Source organism: Triticum aestivum, chromosome 4B, assembly GCF_018294505.1.
Source record: "Triticum aestivum cultivar Chinese Spring chromosome 4B, IWGSC CS RefSeq v2.1, whole genome shotgun sequence".
NCBI lineage: Eukaryota > Viridiplantae > Streptophyta > Magnoliopsida > Poales > Poaceae > Triticum > Triticum aestivum.
Window position 1 is genome coordinate 322,469,444 of NC_057804.1, and position 24,807 is coordinate 322,494,250.

The window sequence follows — 24,807 nt, forward strand, 5'->3', positions numbered from 1 at the left end:
AAAAAGCCAAGTATAATCTTCCTCGCTTAGCGGAAGTACGGTCGTGTGAATGGCCATGCGATGATTTCTTGAAAGAAGCGGGAATTCATGAAGATTTTTATTCTTTGATCGAGAACGCAGGCCTCACTGGTTTCCTCCACGACTGGATCGATCAGTACCTCTTACTCACCAATACTGTCGTGCAAAAGTTTTATTATTATCCTAAGAAGTCACTGCCTGCAGTGTCATCTCATTTATATGATGAATTCAGAGAAATGTCTCTACATAATTTCTACGCGGTGTGTAGGATACCTTATGAGGGAGAATTAGAGGAAGCCCATCGTAAAGATGTGGATGGATTTGTTAACACTATCGCTGTAGAGGAGCCAAAGAAGGGTTCCGAGGCGAAAATCTCTAGCATACACTTTCCTGTTTTATGCTACTTTGCCATATTTACTAGTAGATGCTTGATTGGTCGTGGAAATAGTGGAAACTTTAGTGTTCCTGATATCATCATTCTTCAACATGCCTTGCTTGGAGACAATAGTTTTAGTATGGGTGTCGTCGTTACTAAACGGCTAGCCCTGAATCGTACAAAAGGCCCCATATTTGGAGGTATCTATGCTTCACGTCTTGCTAGACATTTTCAGATACCCATTAGGCACCATGAGAAAGGGGAGACAAAATTGCCTCCTCATATTTTAGATTACAAGAGCATGGTAGCACACAAGTTTATTGTTGACAACGAAGAGAAGATGCTCTTGTATAACCTTAGATTTAATAAGAAACACATTGAGACTATTATTTTGCCTGCGCCTCTGTTGTTTGATTTGACTGCAGATAATTTTCTTGTTACACCTGAAGTGGTGTACAATCATCGAGCCCAAGCTTTCACTCCAGATCCTGAACCTGAGCCGGAACCTGAACTGGACCCTTATCGTGCATCATCTTTCCAGTGGGATCCGGAGATGGCCATCCAGTGGTATCCTGATTACACCTCCCAGTACACCAGGGAGAGTAGCAGCGGTCCTTGGTACTAGACCAACTTAGGCCAAAAGCCTAAGCTTGGGGGAGTACATATTTCTCACCGACTTTACATTCATGTTCACACACTAGTCGTCGGTGCTCATACTCTTTCATTGTATTGTCCATGCTAGTTTAAATTTCTTTTTCTAGCTTTCTTCTTGTGCGTTTGATAAACCTTGAGAAAAACCAAAAAAAATAGTTAGTTTAATTTCCATGCTTGTAGTAGAAATTAAAATGATAACCCAAAAAGATTTATAGTTCTTCTTCTTACTTGTTGGGAGCTTTCCCGTGTAAATAGTTTTCTTTTCTTTTCTTTGGGGGTCGAGAAGACCATATTGAAAATGTTTAGTGGCTCTCATATGCATGATTGTTTATTTAACTTAGAGCCCATATTACTTGTCTTCTCTCTTGGGTTGAATGCTTGCGGATTCCAGCTTAGTCCAATGCACGTGCACTCTTATTATTATAAACATCGTTCGGTCGTGCAAGTGAAAGGCAATAATGATGATATATGATGGACATATAAGATGAGAAAAGCTGGTATGAACTCGACCTCTCTTGTTTTTGTAAATATGATGAGTTCATCATTCCTGATTCAGCTTATTATGAAGTAAACATATTTGCAATGACATTTAGAGATTATAGTTGCTTGTGCCATGTTTGATTAGCTATGAGTTATAATGGTTTACCTTGCATGCCAACATGCTATTAGAATGATTATGATGTGGTATGATGGGATGGTATCCTCCTTTGAATGAATTGAGTGACTCGACTTGGCACATGTTCACGCATGTAGTTGAAACAAATCAACATAGCCTTCATGATATTTATGTTCATGATAGATTATATCCTACTGATGCTTGTATTCGGTGTAAATTAATTTTAATGCATGTTTATGACTGTTGTCGCTCTCTCAGTTGGTCGCTTCCCAGTCTTTTGCTAGCCTTCACCTGTACTAAGCGGGAATACTGCTTGTGCATCCAAACTCCTTAAACCCCAAAGTTGTTCCATATGAGTCCACCATACCTTCCTATATGCGGTATTTACCTGCCGTTCCAAGTAAATTTGTATGTGTCAAACTCCAAACCTTCTAATGAAATTCTGTTTTGTATGCTTGAGCAGCTCATGTTTCAACTAGGGTTGCGTATGTCTTCCATGCTAGGTGGGTTATTCTCAAGAGGAGTGGACTGCGCTCCTCATTCACGAGAAAGGGCCAGTAACCGGGATGCCCAGTCCCATGATCCAAAAAGATCAAAGCAAATCAAAATAATTAAACAAAACTCCCCGAGGGCTGTTGTTAGTTGGAAGCACTCGTTGTTTCGAGCAAGCCATGGATTGATGCTTGTTGGTGGTTGGGGGAGTATAAACCTTTACCATTCTGTTTGGGAACCGCCTATAATGCATGTAGTATGGAAGATACAACCATCTCATATTTGTTGTGTTGACAGCGAAAGTATGCCGCTCAAAATGTTATTCAATCTCTATTTTAAAATCGAGCTCTGACACCTCTACAAATCCATGCTTCCCTCTGCGAAGGGCCTATCTATTTCCTTTTATGTTCAGTCATCACCCTTCTTATTAAAAAGCACCCGCTGGAGAGCACACTGTCATTTGCATTCATTACTATTGGTTTATATTGGGTATGACTTGACTGGTTCTCTTTTACCATGAATTACAATGTTTAGTCAGTCCTTGATCTTTAAAGGTGCTCTTCGTTTATGTTTTGCGGTCTCAGAAAGGGCTAGAGACATACCATTTTGTTATATCATGTTATGATTGTTTTGAGAAAGTGTTGTCATCCGAGTTTTATTATTATGGCTCGCTAGCTGATTATGCTATTGATATGAGTAATTGTGAGACCTAAGTGTTATTGTGAGTATGGTTAGTTCATAACATTTGCTGAACCTGAATGTTGGCTTTTCATGTTTATAACAACAAGAGCAAACAGAGATTGTATAAGTTTTTCTTTATCACTTTCAGTTTATCAACTGAATTGCTTGAGGACAAGCAAAGGTTTAAGCTTGGGGGAGTTGATACGTCTCCAACGTATCCACTTTTCCAAACACTTTTGCCCTTGTTTTGGACTCTAACTTGCATGATTTGAATGAAACTAACCCGGACTAACGCTGTTTTAAGCAGAACTGCCATGATGTTGTTTTATGTGTAGAAAGCAAAAGTTCTCGGAATGTCCTGAAAATCCACGGAAGGACTTTTTGGAAAATATAAAAAATACTGGCGAAAGAATCAAGACCAGGGGGCCCACAACCTATCCACGACGGTGGGGGGCGCGCCCCCTCCCCTGGGCGCGCCCTCTGTCTTGTGGGCCCCCTGGACCTCCACCGACCTCAACTCCAACTCCATATATTCACGTTCGGGGAGAAAAAAATCAGAGAAAAAGTTTCATCGTGTTTTACGACACGGAGCCGCCGCCAAGCCCTAATCTCTCTTGGGAGGGCTGATCTGGAGTCCGTTCAGGGCTCTGGAGAGGGGGAATCGTCGTCGTCATCATCATCAACCATCCTCCATCACCAATTTCATGATGCTCACCGCCGTGCGTGAGTAATTCCATCGTAGGCTTGCTGGACGGTGATGGGTTGGATGAGATTTACCATGTAATCAAGTTAGTTTTGTTAGGCTTTGATCCCTAGTATCCACTATGTTCTGAGATTGATGTTGCTATGACTTTGCTATGCTTAATGCTTGTCACTAGGGCCCGAGTGCCATGATTTCAGATCTGAACCTATTAGGTTTTCACGAATATATGTGTGTTCCATATCCTATCTTGCAAGTCTATAGTCACCTATTATGTGTTATGATCCGACAACCCCGAAGTGACAATAATCGGGATACTTCTCGGTGATGACCGTAGTTTGAGGACTTCATGTATTCACTATGTGCTAATGCTTTGTTCCGGTTCTGTATTAAAAGGAGGCCTTAATATCCCTTAGTTTCCGCTAGGACCCCGCTGCCACGGGAGGGTAGGACAAAAGATGTCATGCAAGTTCTTTTCCATAAGCACGTATGACTATTTACGGAATACATGCTTACATTACATTGATGAACTGGAGCTAGTTCTGTGTCACCCTATGTTATAGCTATTACATGAGGAATCGCATCCGGCATAATTATCCATCACTGATCCATTGCCTACAAGCTTTTCACATCTTGTGCTTCGCTTATTTACTTTTCCGTTGTTATTGTTACAATCACTACAAACACCCAAAAACATTACTTTTGCTACCATTACCTTTATTATCATACTACTTTGCTACTAAATACTTTGCTGCAGATACTAAGTTATCCAGGTGTGGTTGAATTGACAACTCAACTGCTAATACTCAAGAATATTCTTTGGCTCCCCTTGTGTCGAATCAATAAATTTGGGTTGAACACTTTACCCTCAAAAGCTGTTGCGATCCCCTACACTTGTGGGTTATCAGGCACCAATGAGAAGCCTGAGGATTTGACTATTGCATCCTTCCCAAGTTGCATTTGTTTTTCCCACCATCCCACCCTTTCTTCAAGGACTCAGATTTCTTAATCCAGTATTCTTTTATTTATGTGAAGTTTTGTCATCCATTTCTTCCAAGTTTGATTCGGCGATTCCTCGTGAAGATGTGCAGGAGCTACAAGTTCATCATTCTTCGTTGTGTTTTCTTGTCCGGTAGTGTTGAACGGGGGTCCGCAGACTTGCCTGCCTGCAGCCTGCGGCGTGGCTCGAGTGGGGGTCCAATGCAGCCCAGCTTCATCAGCTCAAGCTCAAGACCCTCATGAGGGGCCAAGCCTCGCGGGGCGGACGACAGGAAGCTTCCTCAGGAGCAGCCTCCCCAGGCAGGCTCACGAGGAGGCGTAGAGATCAAGGCAGGGTACCTCCCGAGGAGCCCATGACGCAAGCCATTACGATCGAAGACCAGGCGGGCGCCAGGCGGGCGCCCGCCTGCGCAACATCCTTGTTTCCCTTTCGGTGCAAAGGGGGCAAGCACAGACCAAGGCATCACGCAACAGTTACTGTTTCGGTGAAACAAGACCAAGACCAGCAGAACGACAGGACGGAGGTCATCGTGGAGCCCAAGACGGCGTCATCGTCAGAGCCTTTGGCAGACGAAGACCAACTTTAGTCAGGATAAGTGTACCAGATGTTCCCCTTCAAATGGCCAATTGTTGGCGCCCTTCCCGCTCATTATTTGGGAAGAGGCCCAGGGCCTCCCCCAATAAATAGGACTAGCCACCACAGGGTAGAAGCATCGAGAGAACAGATCGATCAGAGAGAGAGAGAAGCGACTGAACTCACCCAAGCAGTTCATCGCACCAGCTCAAGAATAGCCCCTCGCGAGGCTGTTCTCCCTTTGTACTGTTCATCATCAGCCCCTGAGGCAATCCACCACACCACACACTGGAGTAGGGTATTAAACCGCAATGGTGGTTTGAACCAGTATAAATCTCGTGTCCCTTGTGTGTTCTTCTTTCTAGCCTAGATCCCTTGCGAGACTTCGAGACGTGAGCTGGTAGGGGAACGATCTTCGTGCGCACCCCAGTGTTTGAACCTCAAGGGTCTGCCGGAACCCGAAATCCGACATTTGGCGCCAGGTAGGGGTGCGCTGGAATCTTTCTTCTGCTAGTCACGTCTGATCTTCCGCCGTGTCCCTGGCTGACGCTCGTCGATTTCGCGCTGAGCGTCGGGCTGCTCTCGCCACCCGCGTCGCCCAAACGGCGCCCGTCGGCGGACGCCCCCGTTGTTCCCCATCGCCTGCCGCCAACACCGCCACCGGCCCGGCGGGGAACGAGCAGCAGGCCTCGTCCCTGCATCCTTCGGTGCGGCGCGATGGCCGCACCGCCACCCCATCGCTGACTCCAGCCGGTTCGTCGTCCCACGCCCGTCGCGCCCCCACGTACACGCACGTCGCGCTGCTCCTGGAGCGTGAGCTCCTGCACTACCGTCCCATCGACGACCTCTACGAGGACTGGCTCGCCCGCATCACCGAGCTCGTCAGCGCCGCAGGGGGCTCTCCCATGCCGTCCCTCTCACTGCCTCACCCTCCATCCTGTGCAGGAGGCGAGGAGCAGGAGGTGCCTCCACCGCCTCCTCCCCAAGAAGGCGCCCTGGCTCCAAGGCGCGCGGCCCCAGGACGAGACTCACCGCGTCCTGCGCCTGCGCGACAAGAAAGGAGCTGCCAAGAGATCCCTCGCCCCCAAGAAGGTGCGCGCGTGCTCCCAGCACCGGAGCGCTACGACCGCATCCCTGCACCGCCACGTCAAGACCCCCCACTGCTCTAGGCAGCGGTGCGCAGGAATCTCCAGGAGCAAGCCCCGCATCAGCAGAGAGCTTCGGTGGCCACCGCAGGCTGCCGCGCTTTCACCGCCAAGCTGCGTAGCCTCGCATGGCCCGACAAATTCAAGCCGGACCTGCCCCCTCGCTACGACGGCATTGCAGACCCCATGGAGTTCCTCCAGCTCTACGAGCTGGGCATCGAAGCCACCAACAGAGACGAGAAGGTCATGGCGAATTGGTTTCCCATGGCGCTCAAGGACGGTGCCCGCACCTGGCTCCTGGCACGATCTCCTCCTGGGACGAGATGCGCACCCGCTTCATCGCCAACTTCCAAGGCACTCGCGACCGGCCCCCGGCCATGAGAGACCTGTGCCGCATCAAGCAACAACCAGGAGAGACCCTGCAGAAGTACATCCAGCGCTTCAACAACGCCCGCCTCAAGATCCCCAGGGTGACTGAGGAGGCCATCATCTCAGCCTTCTCCGATGGCGTGCGTGACATCAAGATGAAAGAGGAGCTAGCAATCCATGAAGACCTGTGCACATCCCTGGAGCTGTTCAACTTGGCGACCAAGTGCGCCAGGGCTGAGGAAGGGCGCCTCTCCCTCCTCGAGCTTCCGGCTGTCGACCCAGAAGAGAAGAAGCCCAAGGTCAAGGACATGAAGCGCAAGGGGGCTGCTGTGCTCGCAGCAGAGCCAGACACCAAGCGAGGCAGGGATCAGCCTGAGTCATCCAAGGGTAGCCGGTACTGCGTGTACCATGACCTCGACACCCACAACACCAATGAATGTCGAGAGCTCAGGGCCGTGCGAGATGGGCGAATCGGCCGATGCCCTGACCGCAATGACCGGGGCTATGGCCGAGGAGGAGGAAGAGGTGGAGGATGATGGGAAGACCGTGGCCCTCGCCAAGGGTGGCGTGACCGACCTCGCGAGGACCGCTGGCAGGACCAGCCTCGCGAGGGAGGTTGGAGGGATCAGCTTCGTGAGGACCACCCTCAAGGCAATGCAGGCCTCCCTCCTCTACCACCACTGCCAAGGAGGAATGAAGACCATCACCAGGACGAGGGGGTTGGGGGCTTCCAGGAGCCGCGTGCAATCGCTTGCATCCTGGGTGGTGCTCAGGCCCCAGCCTCTCAGCGCATCTTCAAGCAGTTTGCTCGCGAGGTGAATGCAGTCCTCCCCAAACTTGAAGCCATGCGCCCTCTCAGGTGGTCTCCGTGCGCTATCACGTTCAGCTCAGCGGATCAGCTCAAGTGCGCAGCAATGGCCGGAGTCCTCCCGATGCTTTGTTCCCCAGTCATCAGCAATGTGCAAGTCACTAGGACCCTCATCGACGGCGGAGCTGGACTCAGCGTCCTATCCGTCGAGACATTCAACAATCTCCAAGTGCTATACGATCAGCTTCAGCCGAGCAAGCCTTTCTCAGGAGTCACTGACGGTTCCACCGTTCCAATAGGGCAAGTTCGCCTTCCTGTCACCTTTGGGCAGCGCAACAACTACCGCACCGAGCTCATTGACTTCGACGTCGCCCACATTCGCCAGCCATACAATGCCATCCTCGGGTACCCAGCTCTGGCCAAGTTCATGGCAGTGAATGACCATGGCTACAATGTCCTCAAGATGCCAGGAAGCAGTGGAATCATCACAGTGCCTTGCCAGGAGAGGGATGCAGTGTGTTCTCTTGAGCATGCCTTCCAGGTTGCGGCCATCGAAGACCCAGATCACAGGAGCGGGAGGCTCCCAAAGGCAGACCCCAAGAAGAAGAAGGCTTCACCTGGCCCAAACACTCACGAGGCAGGCGCCTCCGGAGGTGATGCATCAGGATTCGTGCCCGTTCAAGGGGCGCCACCCTCTATCGCATAGGAAGGCGCGCCAGCGCCCTCCTCGGGCAGGGCTCGGGGGCTCTCTCCTGGAGGGCCACCAACCTCACCAAGGTAACGAGGGAGGCGCTCGGGCACCACGTGGAGGCATGCTTCAAGGAACGTTTCCCTCAGGAAGGTATGAGGCAAGGAGGGCCAAACCCTCAGGAGTTCATCGCGAGGAACATTCAGGAGCTACAGGAGTCAAGAGTCATGCGCGGCAGCCACTACCTACCCGCCGTAGCCCCACATCCCGGCGAGGATGGTGGGCTGTGCGTATGCATCGACGTACCAGGGCTCAACCGAGCCGCGTCTCAAGAGCGCCTCTGGGCTTCACGCGTGGGGAGTTGTGAGGGTCCACCTCACAGCTACGTTCGCATGCCTTTCGGCCTGCCAAACGCGGCTACTGCCCACCAGCGCCTGATGAGGAGCATCCTGGAAGCTCAGGTGGCCAGGCACCGCACGTTCCTGGAGGAGATGGAGATGGGCCTTGAGGAGCCGCCCGGACCCCTAGATCTTCCCGAGGCTCAGGACTCCGGAGGCTCGTGAGGGTTGGCTTCTTCACCACACGTCGTGAGCTACTCCGACACTCGCTCAGCAATGGTATCAGGTGACATCTTTCGAAGTTCTATTTTTAGCTGGGAGCGCCCGCAGGGCCGCATCATTCCCAGGTCGCGTGGGTCCGTCCCTGCTGCATGTATCCGTTTTGCTTATGCTCTTTATCTACCTTGTTGGGGGCGCCCCCCGGGCTGCATTATCCCCAAGCTACTCGGGCCAGACCCAGTGGCGTTTACTTATTCCGCATCTATCTGAAATGAATTTGCTCCTCCGAGCTTAACCTGGTCCCCATGGTTATCATCTGCTGCTTATCGCGGACCTCTCCGCTCGCATGCAAAGTGCTTGCACGTTAAAAGGGGGCACCTGAGCATCGCGACTCATGGGCTCTTACTGGCTCTCTAGCCCTCACCCCCTGGCCTTGACCCACGGCATCGCGACCTGTCATACCAGCGGCGACTGAACTCGCTCGAGGGCCGGGACCTGAGGACGTAGAGCATTTGCATTCTAACCACCCTGCAGGAACACACCATTGATAAAGGCCCAGAGCCAGGCGCAACCCGCCTCGAGGTAGGGCCTCGTGAGTCCCGCGCTGGCTCACGGGTGCCCAGACACACCTCTCCTAGCCCTACCGTGCCAGCTACGTGTCAGGGCGGGGCTGTACACGCCCCGGGGGCTCCTCCCGGAGGGGAGCCCCCTCCCACGTACCAGTGGAAGCACCATGCTCCGCTCTGGCTGACGACACTGCCGAGGAGCGGCTATGCATGTACACATACGGAAGCACTATGCTCCGTGCGGGTGATAAACAACTAAGGGCGGCCCAGGGCCGTATCTACCTCAGGGAGCCCAGAGCTTAGTGTGTGGCACCATCGCAACGCCTCCCCTCAGGAGTGCCGCACGAGGGGGCTGGACATGGGGGTTGCGCCCAGACTACGCCCGAACGCACGCCACCCAGCCAGGTCCCTCGGACCTGGTCGTCGCGCGCCTCTCCCCAAGCGGAGCCAAGGTATGAAGACTTGTTCGCGCATCAAGGGGGACTCTTGAGCATCGTGACTCAGGAGCCTAACTGGTCACATAGCCCCTCACTCCTTAGTCCCGTCCTGGTTTCCGGTCGGGGCTAACGGCGGCTGAGGTATGCGTGGGGTCGGGCCCTGCCGACGTAAAACGGCAAATCCACTCCTATGCCTCCCTTCCCTACTTGTTGTTTGCGTGTCAAGGGGGACTCCTGAGCATCACGACTCAGGAGACTAACTTGCCACGTAGCCCCTCACTCCTTGGTCCCGTCCTGGTTCCTGGTCGGGGCTAATGGCGGCTGAGGTATGCGCGGGGCCGGGCCCTGCCGACGTAGAACACGGGCAAATAGGAGGAAAAATGAAAATTCTAAGGAATTCAAAAGCAAATATTGCAAGCCATAGAGTGTTTCACAACACCAAACACAAGTTTAAACGCCTCCACGAGGCATGGTGCATGTTGCAGGAATTAAAACATGACAGAAGCCACAAAGGGATCACTTTCCAGTGGCGTCGCCCCCTGTGGTGGAGTCACGCTGAGCGGCTCCGCCTCCTGAAGCCGCAGAACTGGCGGGGTCGCATCTAGGCAAGATGCTGAAGGCACGGAACCTCCCCAGCAAAGCCTCGGCTCGTCCCTTCACGGCCTCAGCAGCAGCGGCGGCAAGGTCACCGCTCACAGGGTCCAGCAGGCTGTCGAGGTCGACGTTGGGGTCGTGAAGGTAGACGTGGATGAGGATGCACGTCAGCGCTGCAGACGACAGGGCACGCGCCTCGGCCTTGGCCGTAGTGCCAAGGCCGTCCGCGGCATCTTCAAGCGCACGGACCAGGAAGGGAAGCAGCTCGGCAGGGCCGTCCTCTTTGCCAGCCAACGGGTCCTCTAAGCCGCCCTCATAAAGCGTCTTCAGCGCAGCGCGAGCCTTCTCCTCCAGCTTGGCGAAGGCCACTCGATCCTCGGCCAGGACCTTCGCCTTGCGGTCTAGCTTGGTCCTCTCCACCTTCAACGCCTGCTCCAGCGTCTCCAACCGGCCATGGCGGTCAGCAAGCTCGGCGTCCCGGTCTTTGACGGCAGCCTCCCGAGCCTTCATCTCCTCCGGATGCGGACCTCCTTCGCGAGCTCCTCACGCAAGCCTTGTAGCTCGACCTCCAGCGCCTTGCAGCGGCCCTGAGCATCCGCAGCGTCGCCCTGGGCAGCATCGCGAGTGGCCTTGGCCTGGCAGGCGGCTTGCTTCTCCTCGTCGGAGGCAAACGCAGCCTGGCTCAGCGCCGCATGAACAGAGGCAGCAGAGCGGGCCCAGTCAGAAGCTAGCTCCAGGCGCCCGGCCACTAGGCGGGGGTCCGTGCTCTGGAGATCCTCCTGCAGCTGGCTCAGTTCATTGGTGGCCTGGTCCAAGACGGCTGAGGAATCAGAAGAGACGGGAGCCGGTGGAGCAGGCGGAGAAGACGACAGTGTGATCACGGCTTGGGAGGAAGGAGCCTCCCGGGCCTTGGGCATCTCAGCAGCAGCATCAAGCCCAGGCACCTCCAGGGTCAGCGGGGCCACGGGGGCTGACTCCTTGCCAGAGTGTCCCTGCTGGGCTCTCAAGGACGACCAGGCAGGGGAGGCATGAGCCTCGATGCCTCCTTTCCATGCAGATGAAGGCGCTACCCCGGTAGATGAACTCGCCTCAAGCAGGGCCGCAGAGGCCCCCTTCAACCTCTTCGCCACAGGTGCCGGCCTGGTCAAAAGAGTGCAGACGTCAAGTCTCGGCGGCAGAACAAAGCAGAGCACGGATCGAGTACTTACTGGTCATCGCTCTTGGGCTCAAGCAGTCTCCGGCCAAACTTGAAGTCCGAGAGCCTACAGCTAGGGTCAGCCTTGGGAGGCACGGAAGCAAAGGACACGTCGAGAAGGCCGGAGCTGGCCTCGGACCGCCCCGGAGCCAGAGCGAATCCTGGGAGCACTAGCCCCGATCTGTCCTTCCTCAGGACCAGGGGAGAATCCTCCCCTCCTCGCCTGGCACTGGCCTCGTCGTCGTCCGGCATGGAGCGGAGGGCACGGGACCTGCCCCGGGGAAAGGACTCCTTCAACCCCCCGCCAGTCGCCTCGGAGTCAGACTCTTCTTCCTCCTCCTCTTCTTCCCCCTCCTTCTCTTCTTCCTCCTCACTCCCGCTGGAGTCGCTGGAGGACACATTCACCATCGGCAACGCCGCCAGATCCTCGGGAGCCACTGCGGGCACATGCCCCTCACCGTTGAAGGTGGGCATGGCGTTCACCACCTGCTCCCAATCGCCACGAAGAAACAGGGGGACAGGAGCACCGTCCGGCCTCGCCACGTCTCCCCCGACCAAGGAGTGGAGGGTCGCGACCAGATCTTCGTCGGCCAGGGCTGCAAAGCTCAAGCGAAGGGCAGCATCCGCTTTCCCAAGCCTCCACAATGGGAGCGAGTGCTCCCGGAGTGGAGCCACCCGGTGCTCCAGGAACTCCCTCAGGAGCGTGGCCCCGGTCAGCTTCGCCGCCCCCAAATTGCCTGGCCTCAGGTCTCTTCAGCCCCGCCCTCGCGCGTGGGTCGACAAGCTCCGCGCGGGACCATGCATCAACGGCCTTGGCTTGCCCCGTAGGCAGCACCAGTCGGGGGTGGATGCGCCCGGCATCCACCATGACCCACTTGCTCCGGAAGCCTTCGATCCTCTTCCCGGGCTTCAGATGGCGTTGGAGCCTGAGTATGCGATAAAACTCACGCATGCGGAGATGGGGCCACGAGAAACCCGGAGGTAAAAGTAATGGCGTAGCAAGGCCACTGAGGGATTTACCCCAACGTGAGCCTCACAATAGTAGGTGAAAATCGCCAGGAGAAGAATAGAGTTGGGGTGGAGGTGCAGAGCTTGCAAGTTGTATAGGCGAAGAACAACAAGGAAGATTTCAGAAAAGGGGGCACCAGACAGGCGATGATGGCGCTCACGAAGAGCGGGTAGAAGGTGCTCCCCTTGCCTTCAGGCTTGTCGGAGCCGGCCTTGAACACAGTCGCTCCCACGTTGCCCTGCGCCACCGTCCTCAGGCGCATGAGGGCGAGATTCCTCTCCGACACATTCGGGGGATCCATAGCTGGCGAGTACCAAGCCTCGTTCGGGGTCTTGCGAGGTGCCATGGCTTATTGAATGGGAAGGATTGAGGCAGATCTGGAGGATTTCGGAGGCAGGAAGGAGAAGAGCGAGAAAGGGGATCTAGAGCAAGGCAAGCGAGAACAAAGAAGGTAAGTCTGGCCCGGGCACCTCTTTTTGTCAAATGGGCGGTTGCCGAGGCGTCGTGGGGAAGCGAAGATGCCCATGTCCAATCAACCGCCACGCGGCGCCCAAGGCCGCAGGCTGTTGGGGCCCGCGGCACTTCGCACTTGCCCCTTCGCTTCTCTGCTAAGCCAAGTCCGAGCGCGCCTTGGGCCCGGGGGCTACTGTCAGTGTTTTGGGAACGGGGGTCCCTAGACTTGCCTACCTGCGGCGTCGCTCGAGTGGGGGCCCAACACAGCCCAGCTTCATCAGCTCAAGCTCAAGACCCTCGCGAGGGGCCAAGCCTCGCGGGGCGAACGACAGGAAGATTCCTCAGGAGCAGCCTCCCCAGGCAGGCTCACGAGGAGGCAGAGAGATCAAGGCGGGGTACCTCCCGAGGAGCCCATGACGCAAGCCATGACGATCGAAGACCAGGTGGGCTCCAGGCGGGCGCCGGCCTGTGCAGCGTCCTTGTTTCCCTTTCGGTGCAAAGGGGGTAAGCACAGACCAAGGCATCAGGCAAAGGTTACCGTTTCGGTGCAACAAGACCAAGTCCAGCAGAATCGCAGGATGGAGGTCATCGTGGAGCCCAGGACGGCATCATCATCAGAGCCTTTGGCAGCCGAAGACCAACTTTAGTCAGGATAAGTGTACCAGATGTTCCCCATCAAAATGGCCAATTGTTGGCGCCCTTCCCGCTCATTATTTGGGAAGAGGCCTAGGGCCTCCTCCTATAAATAGGACTAGCCACCATAGGGTAGAGGCATCGAGAGAACAGATCGATCAGAGAGAGAGAAGCGACTGAACTCACCCAAGCAGTTCATCGCACCAGCTCAAGAACAGCCCCTCACGAGGTTGTTCTCCCTTTGTACTGTTCATCATCAGCCCCTGAGGCAATCCACCACACCACACACTGGAGTAGGGTATTACACCACAATGGTGGCCTAAACCAGTATACATCTCGTGTCCCTTATGTGTTCTTATTTCTGGCCTAGATCCCTTGCGAGACTTTGAGACGTGAGCTGGTAGGGGAACGATCTTCCTGTGCACCCCAGTGTTCGAACCTCAAGGGTCTGCCGAAACCCAAAATCCGACAGGTAGTTTGATTGCAAGTTTTCCGTGTTGAACATGTCCCTTTTCTCCTTTCAAATGCTTTCTCATGACAGTACACCTCATAATCATTCACTTCCACTACTCATTTGTCCTGGAGTGCTAAAGATATCTCAATAGACTCATGTTTTCCATTTTAAATCCGTTCAAGCTATCTCGAGGTTGTTATCTCATTCAAGCCATTTATTCAACCGGTATAATCTCTCTTTCAAGCAACCATTTCCAACAGTGTTTCTTTTGAGTGGGTCCATAACCCACATGTCTTTTCCTAGGATCTTACCTGACTCTTCTAATTTTTCTGGAGTTATTCTCAATTTCTTTTCAAATTTGATGTAAGAATGAATTTTCATCAGTCGCATGCCTCCTCCAAGATTGCTTTCAAATTATTTTCATCTTTGGCTCAACCTTTCCTCTTTGCATTCTTTCGAAGTGTCTCAACAATTCATGGTGGTGTTCCTTGTTGTTTTTCATTGCGTTGAAGACCGAGGAAGAGTTTTCCTTCAAATCTTATCCGTTCTCCCAAAGATTCATGGTTCTAGCTTCATGCCATCCTCATAAATGTTCTCTATTGTGAGAATTCTAGTCATAACCATTTGAAGCATTTCAGGAGTTGTTCTTGTTTCTATATCACGCGAAGGCCATCATTTCAGAAGATTTCTTCATTTTGAGTTTTCTGCTTTGTTCTCCAACTATTCCAAATTGATGCCTCTTTGTTCGTCTCTATATTCTTCCGGTGCTTTGTTCAAGTGTTCCCTAGTGACATGTCTCCATTGTATTTATAGTTTTTTATTGTTTCATGCCAATATTCTACAACTTTCATATACTTTTGGCAACTTTTTATATTATTTTTGGGACTAACATATTGATCCAGTGCCCAGTGCTAGTTCCTTTTTGTTGCATGTTTTTTGTTTCAAAGAACATCCATATCAAACAAAGTCCAAACACGATAAAAACTTACGTAGATTTTTTTGAATATATGTGATTTTTGGGAAAAAGAATCAAAGCGAAACGATGCCCAAGGGGCCCACAAGCCCTAGGGGCGGCCTAGGAACCTTGTGGCCACACAGTAAGGTGGTTGGTGCCCTTCTTTAGCCACAAGAAACATAATATCGAGATAAAAATTTTGTTAAAATTTCAGCCCAATCAGAGTTACGGATCTCCGGGAATTTAAGAAATGGTGAAAGGCTAGAAAACATGGGCGCAAAAACAGAAGGAAACAGAGAGAGATCCAATCTCGGAGGGGCTCCCTCCCTTCCACCGCCATGGAGGTCAAGGACAAGAGGGGAAACCTTCCTCCCATCTAGGTGTAGGCCAAGGAAGAAGAAGAAGGAGGGGGGCTCTCTCCCCCTCTCTCCCGGCGGCGTCGGAACACCGCCGGTGCCATCATCGTGACGACAATCTACACCAGCAACTTCGCCGCCGTCATCACCAACTCTCTCCCCCTCTATGAAACGGTGTAACACCTCTTCTCCCTGCTGTAATCTCTACTCACACATGGTGTGCAACGCTATATATTATTTCCCAATGATGCATGGCTATCCTGTGATGTTTGAGTAGATCTGTTTTGTCCTATGGGTTGATTGATGATCATGATTGGTTTGAGTTGTATGTTTTATTATTGGTGTTGTCCTATGGTGCTCTCCATCTCGCGCAAGCATGAGGGATCCCTGCTGTAGGGTTTGCAATATGTTCATGATTCGCTTATGGTGGGTGGCCCGAGTGACAGAAGCACATACCCGAGTAAGTAGGTTGTTTGTGTATGGGAGTAAAGAGGACTTGATACTTTAATGTATGGTTGGGTTTTACCTTAATGATCTTTGGTAGTCGTGGATGCTTGCTAGAGTTACAATCATAAGTGCATATGATCCAAGTAGAGAAAGTATGTTAGCTTATGCCTCTCCCTCATATAAAATTGCAATAATGATTACCGGTCTAGTTATTGGTTGCCTAGGGACACATAACTTTCTTGTGACAAAAATCTCTCTACTAAAACCAACGTAGTTGTTTCTTTATCTAAACAACTCCTAGATTTTACTTACATGCTCTTTATTATCTTGCAAACCCATCCTATCACACCTACAAAGTACTTCTAGTTTCATACTTGTTCTAGGTAAAGCAAACGTTAAGCGTGCGTAGAGTTGTATCGGTGGTCAATAGAACTTGAGGGAATATTTGTTCTACCTTTAGCTCCTCGTTGGGTTCGACACTGTTACTTATCATGAAAGGCTACAATTGATCCCCTATACTTGTGGGTTATCAAGACCTTTTTCTGGAGCCGTTGCCGGGGAGCAATAGCGTGGGGTGAATATTCTCGTGTGTGCTTGTTTGATTTATCACTAAGTAGATTTTCTCTGTTGTTCTAAGTTGTTCTCCATCTTTAGTTTATGGATATGGAACACGGAATACCACAAAAATTAGGTGTATGTGCTACTCATGGAGATGGGGAACCTCCTAAAACCCTCGATGCTTATTGTGTGGAAAATATTAAACACTACTTTGATAATACTGAGAAAACCCCGTTCAACTTAATAATGGGAGACATGTTGGATCAATGTGAATACTTTAGGGATTATCGCTTGACAACAAAAGGGAAACTATTATGGGATCAAATTCATATGTTGCATTGGTATGCTCGGGATCTATGCTTGAGATATGATTATACTTATTGCTCTAGGGTGAAGGCTCCACAACTTCCCTTTTCATGTAAATTTAATGATAATGAAATCTTGGCTTCTTATGCTAATGGTATATATGATTACTATGATCTGGAACAAATAGAAGAATTTGTTGCTTTTAAGGGTTCTTACGAAATTGAGTCTTTGTTTGAAAAGTGTGAAAATTGATGATGCTATTTACAGACCTAAAAAATATGCTATACTTAAATATTGCTATGAGAATTATGAATATAATGCTGATATTAATGAGTTTATTGAGAAAGTATCTGCTGTCCAAGAAGAGACTAATATTTTGCAGGAATCTATGGAAGAAGAAATTGATGACATTGTGAGCTCATTAGGTGAAAAAGATGACGAGGAGAGCGAAGAACAAAAGGAGGAAGAATGGATTAGCTACCCATGCCCACCTTCTGATGAGAGTAACTCTTTAACTCATACACTGTTTAATTTCGCTTCGTGCTTACTGAAGGATGAAGCTATGATAATTGCTATGATCCCTTGGATTCCTTTGAAATATCCCTTTTTGATGAAATTGATGCTTGCTATGCTTGTGGCCATGATGCCAATATGAATTATGCTTATAGAGATGAACTTGCTATAGTTCCTTATGTTAATAATGAAATTGTTGCTATTGCACCCACACAAGATAGTCCTATTATCTTTTTGAATTCTCCTAACTACACTATACTGGAAAAGTTTGCGCTTGTTAAGGGTTATATCGATGGGGTGCATTTTGCTACCACACATGATGATTTTGATGAATATAATATGCATGTGCTTTCTACTCCTACTTGCAATTATTATGAGAGAGGAACTACATCTCCACCTCTCTATGTTTCCAATACGATAAAATTGCAAGAAACTGCTTATGCTATGTATTGGCCTTTACTTGATGTGCATGAATTGTTCTTTTATGACATGCCGATGCATAGGAAGAGAGTTAGACTTCGTTGTTGCATGACATATACTACTTTGTGTTCACTACTAAATTACAAATCATTGTTAATTAAAATTGGCTTTGATATACCTTGGGATCCTGGTGGATCCATTACTAGAGCACTATATGCCTAGGTTAATGGCTTTAAAGAAAGCACTACCAGGGAGACAACCCGAAAGTTTTAGAGAGTCATTTTATTCTGTTGTGTGCTTTTATAAAGTTACAAAAAAAATATAGAGGGGAACCTAAAACTTCTCAAAAAGAAAAGTAAAAGTGAGAAAGATGAGCATTGTCAAAGTGTGAGCTAGCCTTGAACTTTCTTCATGCCCATGGAATGAACCTTGATACAGAAACTTTCAACAAAAATAATTATCCCCTTGTACAAATCAATTGTAATATAAAAATAATGTGCTAAGATTTGCCTTTAGGATGATTAGATTGCTTGTTTGGTATGTGCGGTGCAAAAATAGAAACTTTTGCACCCAGTAACATAATTGATTTGAGCTGCTGGAGCGTGATAAATTCTTGAAATTTGTACACAATACGACAATACAAATTTTTTATTTTGTCCTAATTTTTTAGAATTTTTAGAGTTACAGAAGTATGGTCAATGTTTAGATTTCTACATATTGTTCTGTTTTGTTAGATTCTGTTTTTGATGCATTATTTTGCATGTTTTGATGAATCTATGGATTGTATCGGTGATATAAGCCATGGTGAAGTTAGAGTACAATATTTATAATGCAAAAATAAAATATGAGCGAGTTCACAACAGTACCTAAAGTAGTGATTTGTTTTATTATACTAATGTTTCTCACGAGGGTTTTGTTTATTTTTGTGTGATTGGAGTTTTCAAGTTTTGGGTGAGATCACGATGGATGAAGGAATAAGGAGTGGCAAGAGCCTAAGCTTTGGTATGTCCAAGGCACCCCAAGGTAATATTTAAGGACTCCCAAGCAACTAAGCTTGGGGATGCCCCGGAAGGTATCCCCTCTTTCTTCTAACGACCATCGGTAATTCTACTTGGAGCAATATTTTTATTCATCACATGATATGCGTAAATTCTTGAAGCGTTGTGTGCCTTCTTTTTTTCTTTTAGTAATGCACCATGCTGGTTTGAGATAGTACTTGGTTGATTTATAGAATGCTTCATGCACTTCACTTATATCTTTTGAGTATGACTTTATAGAATGCTTCATGTGCTCCACTTATATCATCTGAAGTTTGGATTGTTTGTTTCTCTACTCATAGAAAACCGCCATTTGTAGAATGCTCTTTTTCTTTACTTATATTTGTTAGAGCGTGGGCATATCTTTTGTAGAAAGAATTAAACTCTCATGCTTCACTTATATCTATTTAGAGAGTCAACAGGAATTTGTCATTCACATGGTTAGTCATAAAATCGTACATAAAAACTTGTAGATCACTGAATATGATATGTTTGATTCCTTGCAATAGTTTGCGATATAAAGATGGTGATATTAGAGTCATGGTAGTTAGTAATTGTGTATTGGTAGAAATATTTGTGTTAAGGTTTGTGATTCCCGAAGCATCCACGTATGGTGAACCGTTATGTGACGAAGTCAGAGCATGATTTATTTTGATTGTCTTCCTTATGAGTGGCGGTCGGGGACCTGCGATGGTCTTCTCCTACCAATTTGCCCCCCTAGAGGCACGCGTATTAGTACCACTGTTCAAGATATCTTCCGATATTGCGATAAATCGGCCGATTTATTGCTTATTGGTGTCTGGCCAATAAGGTAAATCTTCTAATAAATCAGCAGATATGGTGATAAATTGGCCGATATGCCAATAAACTAGCTGATTTACCCCTTATCATGGGTCGACCGATCAGTACCCGATAAGCGATATCTCCCAACATTGATTAGTACTTTTCTTTGATGGCTAATATTTTTTTGCAATAAGTGTGTGAGTTCTTTATGACTAATGTTGAGTCCATGGACTATACGCACTCTCACCCTTCCACAAATGCTAGCCTCTCTAGTACCGCACAACTTTCACCGGTGCAATAAACCCACCATATGCCTTCCTCAAAACATCCACCATACCTACCAATCATGGCATTTCCATAGCTATTCCGAGATATATTGCCATGCAAATTCCATCATCATCATCATATACATGACTTGAGTGTTCATTGTCATATTGCTTTGCATGATCGTAATATAGCTAGGATGATATTTTCATGCCTTGTCCGTTTTTTGATATCCTTGCTATACTAGATCATTGCACATCCTAGTACACCGCCAGAGGCATTCATATAGAGTCATATTTGTTCTAGTATCGAGTTGTAATTCTTGAGTTGTAAGTAAATAAAAGTGTGATGATCATTATTATTAGAGCATTATCTTGTGAGAGGAAAGGATGATGGAGACTATGATTCCCCCACAAGTCGGGATGAGACTCCGGGCTTAAAATAAAAAAGAGGTCAAAGAGCCCAAAATAAAGAAGAGCCCAAAACAAAAATAAAATAAAAAAATGAGAAAAAAAGAGAGAAGCAATGCTACTATCCTTTACCACACTTGTGCTTCAGAGTAGCACCATATTTTTCATATAGAGAGTCTCCTATGCTGTCAGTTTCATATACTAGTGGGAATTTTTCATTATAGAACTTGGCTTGTATATTCTGATGATGGGCTTCCTCAAATGCCCGAGGTCGTTGGATGCACACCCACTTAGTTTTCGGTTTGAGCTTTCATACAGTTATAGCTCTAGTGCATCCGTTGCATGGCAATCCTACTCACTTGCATCGATATCGATTGATGGGCATCTCCATATCCCACTAATTTGCCTAGTTGATGTGAGAATTTCTTCTTTTTGTCTTCTCCTCACAACCACCTTCCTTTCCACCTATAGTGCTATATCCATGGCTCATGCTCATGTATTGCATGAAAGTTGAAAAAGCTTGAGAACATTTAAAGTATGAAATAATTGCTTGGCTTGTCATCGGTGTTGTGCATGATGAAATACTTTGTGTGATGAAGATGGAGCATAGCTAGACTATAAGATTTTGTAGGGACTAGTAAGTTGCATGTGCGTTGCAACGAAACAAATGTTGTGATCTTCAGTGATAGTGATGGTAGAGATCAAGCGTAATAGAATATTTAAAAATGATGAGAAATACATTAAAGAGTGGACATTTAAACTTGGTACATACATAGGATGTCTTACATAAATTTAAATGAAAAACATAACTCAGTTTCTCCCAATTCTGTTAACATCGTCTTTCACAATGTATATCACAACTTCTATGTGAGTATATCCTTAACACAAAATCTTGCAATTTCCCAATATTTTTTTTGTGCTAGATCGACAAATAGGCTTGCTGTGTGACAACCACCCCCATCCATTTATCAGTGGGAAGTGAAATAACCAAAGCATATGATCTTTCATATTTAAAAAATCCATCAGTTACAAAAGATAGAATGACAAGTCAAGTTAGAATCAGATAATACTTGAAAAAGTTGGAACACGTTGAAAGTCCATGCAACATAATTAATTACCAAGATTAGCTTCGTACACAATTGAAGATTTAAAACGTCAAAAAACATGAATGCCCAGAAGGTGCAAACTTACGACCAAAATTATCCATTAAATTTTTTGCAGGACCTAACAATGAACTGAGCGCAAATTTGGGGTACAAAATTTCCGATCATTGTAATGTACATATATTCGACTGACTGTATACTTCAAAAAAATGTGAATGAAGTGCACACTACTATGTTTTGGGGATCCCAATCTATTTAGATAAGTAAAAAGACTCATTAAGAAATAATTTACAAAGTTTTCACTAATATGATAAAGCCAACGGTCAACTAAGCAATTCAGCTCATTGAGCAAAGTGAAGAAAAGGAAAAACAATAGATCAACATTAGTGAATCGAAAGTTCTTACAATACCTACATTAATTAGGAAATTTAAAAAATACATGCATTTCTCATAGCCTTGCACTGATAAAACCTGACCATAATGGCAACTGTTTCACACCAGTTGTTGATCTTAATGCCCTCCCTTGTGTTTGGATGAATCAAGAAAGGACAGTTGCTTAACCAAGTGTTCATCCACCCAAAGGCATACATCCAAAGCAAGAATGAGTCCTACTGTTTACACGGAACACATAACTCGATGTAAACTTTACTTGAAATATTATCGAGCGCTATGCCTAAATCCAATGAACTGAACGAAAGTGAACTGGTGATTTATTCAAGTAATGCACAATGTTGGCACATTGAGTACCGGACAATGATCCGAGCTGAATTATCGAGCTAACAACCTAATAAAGTAGAGCATACTGGATGCCTTTGATCTTGATACAACAAGGAAGAAAAGCATACCCTTATTCATTGAGTGTGGGATCTGAGAACTTCACAACTTAAGAAGACACTTATCCATTCTTGATCATGCTGCTCTACTTATCTTGATGTCATGTATACTTTATCCGGCACAAATCACAACAAAAAAATAGTCTGGATATTTGCATAGCAAATCTAGTAACAACCCGAACTGATGGAGTACAAGGAGTTTCACCAAGGGTGAAGTACAAATTTCTGCAAAAGAGTCAATTATAAAGGCTAAATCCATAGTTTAGTAATTTGCAGATCCATAGCCAACTCGTTTCTAAACATTTCATGAATTCACATGTTAAGGTGAGACTATGGTTTCGATCACACAAATGTATGAATCTCATGAACATCTCTGCTCTGAAAGCATTGCAATCTGGGGCAATGCCAAGCGCAGCACATGTAACATGCTCACCGGAAAATAGAACATTTCCCTGTGAGGACCTGGATGGGGATTAAGCTAATTTCGACACAGAAGTTGAGTTCCTCATGAATTTGTGGTCGAAATTTACTCAAAGACCCTGATTTGGTCTGATACAAGAGGAAGACGAAAGCTAGACTAACTACAGATATGCTAAATGTTCTTTCCTTCCTACTTTCCCTTCAGCGAGGTCTCCGCTTATAAGCTGCCGCAAATTACAGTGGGTGAAATGAAGTACACTCAACACAATACTATTTGACTTACATTGGTTCTCGTACTCCAGTTACTCAGCATCTGAACCATCCATCTTCATCAATGCTCTCGCACCTCCATCGTCGGATAACTGACGAAATGTTGCTACAGTGTTCGTCAGTTATCCTCTTGTATCTTCAGGTTTCTTCAGATCACCATTGTCAAACCGAAAAGAAATTTACAACAGGGAAATCCAAAAGCATCTAGAAATCTTGCACAACATTCAATTTAAAGCAGATGGTACCAAATCAGCGTCATTGGAATCGAGCGTCGCCTCAATCCGAGCTGACACAACCCATTAATTCCTAAAGACACCTAGCAAGTAGTAGTATAATTGGAGGTGTTTTCTGTGGACCTCGATTCTGCATTACGGCGATGCCATTGCAGGCTGCAGAGGAGGAGAAGCCTCACTTACTTGTTTCAGAGACGAAGATGAGTAGCATGATGAGGGCAGAGACGAGCCTGGCGATGCCGCTAGAGAGCGTGCGCTTGTAGAAGTCCTCATTGACCTTGGGGTAGGCGTCGAGCCCCTTCAGCTTCTACAGGAGCCCCTCCATCTCCCTTTTCCTTCTCCGCCGCCGCGGAGAGACCGACGGTAGGCAGCAGCAGCTAGCGTCAGACCCTAATCATCCCGATTCGAGATCAGGCGGGGTGGCCGGGGCGCGCGCGCATGTGCTATGGTAGGCAGCAGCAGCTGGCGCTGAACCCTAATCCTCCCGATCCGGGCGGGGTGGCTGGGGCACGCGCGCGTACAATAGAGCTTGACCGACGCGAGATTCCGGCGGTCAGGAATTCAGGAGGGTTTCTCGAAGACTCTGTTTCTTTTGCGAGGGAAGGAGACTACTCGGCACGGCGTGATGTCTCTGTCTCAGCCTTAGATTTCATATTGGACGGTGGGGATGGCATGATGGCAGCAGGGCCGGTCCTAAGATTTTGGGGGCCCGGGGCGAAACTAAAACTCGGTGCCCTTTATTATGGATGACATAGCAATAATAATCAATATATATGTCTACATTGGAAACGTAACAATAAACGCTTGAAGCCCGTATCACAATGGTTTTGCAAGTATGCCTAATGGCCAATGAAGGAATCTATCACAAAAAATCCTTGAAAATGCAAAGTTATGCTTAATGTCGCGCTGTACTATAGCTACGGAGGAATCTATCGCAAGACATTCTTGAGGACAGGTGACTAAAATAATTTTTCCATGAATTGTCCCAAAAGAAATTAGTATCTAAAATGTGAGTAGTTTTTGGATTCACTATTGCTAAGGTTATTATTCTAAATAGAAGTATTAAGAAATTAAGATAGATGAGCAAATCCATGTGAATGATATGGACAATATTATTTTCATTCTTTAGAAATTAAATCAGTGATACTGTAATACTGCAAAATTCTCCCTCTGTCCCAAAATATAAGAACGTTCTTGACACTATGCTAGTGTTAAAAACGTTCTTATATTTGCTGATAAAAAATGTTCGTATATTCTGGGACGGAGCGAGTAGTTCTTATCTACTTGAGCAAATTTCCAAACTAAGAGCAAATTACCCATTGATGCCTAATTTGCACGGTTCGTCTAAAAACTAGTACTCGCCAAGACCACCATCCAGAACAGTACTCCTTGTTTTTATCTGTTTCAGTCTTTCAGATCTATACCACAAGACCAATATTGTCAAACACCATAAATAAATGGTTGCGGATACGTACGGAACATGCAGCAGAGCGCCGGCATTGCCGTCGGGCTCCGATGCGCAGCCATGTCTTTTGCAGCCAGGGCCTCCTCCTCGACTTCTCGAGCAAGGGCATGGGGCGAACTGGCGGCGCTCGTCAGGGGCATGATGCGCTCTCAACTCTATAGATTCTGGTCGATGGGTGTGTTTAGACGCTCCAGGCTTCATCTACGTGGCTTCTACTACTTGGGTCAAGCCCAATGACAGTTTTCATCAGTTCCAGGCCTATCGTAGAAATATTTATACTTGGCTCTACTACTTGGGTCCCTGCAGCGATCGGGAGAAAAGGAACAAAACTTGTGTCGCTGCATGCAATTTCCCTGTAGCCTGTGCAGTGGCCTACTATGTATACGTTCCTGGGAGGGGGCCCCTGGAGTTTGGGG